Here is a 3,995-nt window from a genome sequence, read left to right as displayed (position 1 = left end):
AACCCCCGGGGTCGGCAGCGACCCTGAGCAGGGCCGAGGGCCGGGAAATGCGCTGGACGGCCCGGGAGCGCGGCCCCATCCTCCGCCGGCGGATTCCGCGGAGGTAAGCCCCGGGGTTGGGAACGGCCGGGAGCGGGGGTGAGGGACGGGCAAGGCGCCGTGCGGCCCGGGCGCGCGGCCCCATCTCTCGGCCCGCGGGTGCCAACGGCCCGCTAGTGCCGCGGAGCTAAGCCCCGGGGTCGGCAGCGGCCCGGAGTGGGGCCATGGCCAGGACGTGAACGGGGCCCCACCAGGTCGCGGCCCGGCCCTCGGCCCGCGGGTGCCGCAGAGCTAAGCCCTGGGGTCGGCAGCGGTCTGGAGCGGTGCCGCTGGGCCCGGTCAGGTGCGGGGCAGCACATTCGCGTGGCCCAGCCTTCGGTCGGCGGGTGCCGCGGAGCTAAGCCCCGGGTTCGGCAGCGGCCCGGGGCGTGGCCGAGTGCCGTGCCGGGTGCTGGGTGTTCTGGGCGCGTGGCCAGGCCTTCCACCGGTGGGTGCCGCGGACCTCATCCCCGGGGTCGGCAGCGGCCCGGAGCTGGGCCAAAGGCCGGGCCGGGTGCGGGGCGGCCCGGGCGCGTTGCCGTCCCTCGGCCTGCGGTTGTCACAGAGCTAAGCACCGGGGTCGGCAGCGGCCAGGAGCGGGGCCAAGGGCCGTGCCTGGCGCGGGGCAGCCGGAGCACGAGGCAAGGCTCTCTGCCGGCGGGTGCCGCTGAGCTAAGCCCAGGGGTCGGCAGTGGCCAGGAACGCGTACGAGGTTCGGGACGGGAGCGGGACTGCTCGGGCGCGCGGCCCGGTCCTCTGCCGGCGGGTGCCGCGGAGCTAAGCCCCGGGGTTGGTAGTGGCCCAGAGTGGGGCTGAGGGCCATGAAGGGCGCAGCCCACCCGGGAGCGAGGACCGACTCTCCGCTGGTGGGTGCCGCGGATCTAGTCGCCGGGTTCAGCAGCGGCCCGAGCGGGGCTATGGCCGGGACGGGCGTGCGGCCAGGCCCTCCGCTCGCGGGTGCTGCAGACCTAAGCCCAGGGTCGGCAGCGGCCTGGAGCTGTGCCTCAGGCCTGGCCGGGTGCGGAGCGGCACAGGCATGCGGCACGTCCCTCCGCCGAGGGGTGCCGCCAAGCTAATCCTCGGGGTCTTCAGCGGCCCGGAGCGGGGACGAGGGCCGGGCCGGGCACGGTACGGCACAGGTGCGCGGCCCGGCCATCAGCCTTCGGGTGCCTCCGACCTAATCCTCGGGGTCGGCAGCGGCCCGGAGTGAGGCCGAGGCCGCACAGGGTGCTGGGCGACCCAGGCGCGCAGCCCTGCCCTCGGCCGGCGTGTGCCATGGAGCTAAGCCCCAGGGTCGGCAGTGGCCCGTAGCGGGGCCAAGGGCCTGGCATTCCGCGGGGAAGCCTGGGCACGTGGCCCGGTCCTGCGCCGGCGGGTGCCACGGAGCTCACCCTCGGGGTCGGCAGCGGCCCGGAGCGGGTCCGAGGCCGGTCCGGGCGCGGGGCGGCCCGGCGCGTGGCCCAGCATTCCGCCGGGGTTGCCACAGAGCTAAGCCCCGGGGTCGTCAGCTGCCCGGAGAGGGGCCGAGGGCCGGGTCAGGCGCGGGGCGGCCCCGGCGCTCGGCCCGTCCCTCGGCCCACATGGGCTGTGGAGCTAAGCCCTGGTGTCGGCAGCGACCCGGAGCAAGGCCGAGTGTCGGGCTTGCTGCTGGGCGGCCCAGGCGTACGGCCGTTCCCTCGGCCAGCGGGTGCCGCGGAGCTAAGCCCCGCCCGGGGTCGGCAGCAGCCAGGAGCGAGGCCGAGGTCCGGGCCGGGCGCTGGGCCGCCGATGCGTGTGGCCAGGCCCGCCCCTGGCGTGTGCCGCAGAGCTAAGCCCCGGGGTCGGCAGCGGCCCGGAGCGAGGCCGAAGGCCGTTCTGGGCGCTGGGTGGCCCAGGTGTGTGGCCAGGCCCTCCGCTGGCGTGTGCCACGGAGCTAAGTCCCGGGGTCGGCAGCGGCCCGGAGTGGGTCCAAGGGCTGGGCCGGGCACGGTTCGGCCTGGGTGCGCGGCCCAGCCCTCTGCTGTTGTGTGCCGCAGAGCTAAGCCCCGGGGTCGGCAGCAGCCCGGAGTGTGGCCGAGGGCCGGGCCCGGCGCGGGGCGGCCCAGGCGTGCGACACAGCCCTCGGCCCGCTGGTGCCGCGGAGCTAACCCCCGGGGTCGGTAGGGACCCGGAGCAGGGCCGAGGGCCGGGCAATGCGCGGGACGGCCCTGGAGCACGGCCCCATCCTCTGCCGGCGGGTTCCGCGGAGGTAAGCCCCGGGGTCGGGAACGGCCGGGAGCGGGGGCGAGCGCCGGGCAAGGCGCCATGCGGCCCGGGCGCGCAGCCCCATCTCTGCCCACGGGTGCCATCGGCCCGCTAGTGCCGTGGATCTAAGCCCCGGGGTCGGCAGCGGCCCGGAGTGGGGCCATGGCCAGGACGGGAACGGGGCCCCACCAGGTCGCGGCCCGGCCCTCGGCCCGCGGGTGACGCAGAGCTAAGTCCCGGGGTCAGCAGCGGCCTGGAGCGGTTCCACTGGGCCCGGCTAGGTGCGGGGTGGCACATTCGCGTGGCCCGAACCCTCGGCCGGCGGGTGCCGTGGAACTAAGCCCTGGGGTCGGCAGCGGCCCAGAGCGTGGCCGAGAGGTTGGCCAGGCGCGGGTCGGCCCGGGCGTGCGGCCCGGCCCTCCGCCGTTGTGTGCCGCGGAGCTAAGCTCCGAGGTCGGCAGCGGCCCGGAGCGTGGCCGAGTGCCTTGCCGGGCGCTGGGCGTTCCGGGCACGTGACTAGGCCCTCCACCGGCGGGTGCCGCGGAGCTCAACCCCGGGGTTGGCAGCGGCCCGGAGTAGGGCCGAGGGCCATGACGGGCGTAGCCCTCCCGGGAGCGAGGACCGACTCTCCGCTGGTGGGTGCCGCGGAGCTAGTCCCCGGGTTCAGCAGCAGCCCGAGCTTGGCCATGGCCGGGACGGGCGTGTGGCCCGGCCCTCCGCCCGCGGGTGCTGCAGTGCTAAGCCCAGGGTCGGCAGCGGCCTGGAGCGGTACCACGGGCCCGGCCGGGTGCGGGGCGGCACAGGCGTGCGGCCCGTCCCTCCACCGTCGGGTGCCGCCGAGCTAATCCTCGGGGTCGGCAGTGGCCCGGAGCGGGGACGAGGGCTGGGCCGGGCACGGGACGGCACAGGTGCGCGGCCCGGCCATCCGCCGTCGGGTGCCTCCGACCTAATCCTCGGGGTCGGCAGCGGCCCGGAGTGAGGTAGAGGGCCGCACTGGGTGCTGGGCGAACCAGGCGCGCGGCCCTGCCCACGGCCGGCGTGTGCCGCGGAGCTAAGCCCCAGGGTTGGCAGCGGCCCTGAGCGAGGCCGAGGGCCAGGCCGGGCGCTGCGTGGCCCAGTCGCGTGGCCAGTCCCTCCACTGGCGTGTGCCGCGGAGCTAAGCCCTGGGGTCGGCAGCGGCCCGGAGCGGGGCCGAGGGCTGGGCCGGGTGCAGGGCAGCCCAGTCGCTCGGCCCGGCCCTCCACCGGTGAGTGCCACAGAGCTAAGCCCCGGGGTCGGCAGCGGGCTGGAGCGGGGCCAATAGCGAGGCCGAGGGCGGGGCCGGGCGCTGGGCGGCCCATGCGCATGGCCAGGCCCTCCGCTGGCCTGTGCCGCGGAGCTAAGCCCCGGGTTCGGCAGTGGCCCGGAGCGGGACTGAGGGCCGGGCCGGACATGGTGCGGCCCGCGAGCGTGGCCCCGCAATCGGCCCGCGGGTGCCGCGGAGCTAAGCCCCGGGGTCAGCAGCGGCCTGGAGCGTGCCGAAGGCCGGGTCGGGCGCGGGGCGGCCCAGGCGCACGGCCCGACCCTCCGCCGACGGGTGCCGCGGAGCTAAGTCCCAGAGTCGGCAGCGGCCCGGAGCGCGGCCGAGGGTCCCGACGGGAGCAGGGCGACCCGGGCACGTGGTCCGGTCATCCTCCGACGGGTGCCATGGAGCT

Source organism: Sorex fumeus, unplaced genomic scaffold, assembly GCF_029834395.1.
Source record: "Sorex fumeus unplaced genomic scaffold, SorFum_2.1 ptg000167l, whole genome shotgun sequence".
Lineage (NCBI taxonomy): Eukaryota > Metazoa > Chordata > Mammalia > Eulipotyphla > Soricidae > Sorex > Sorex fumeus.
Note: the sequence above shows the minus strand (reverse complement) of the source record.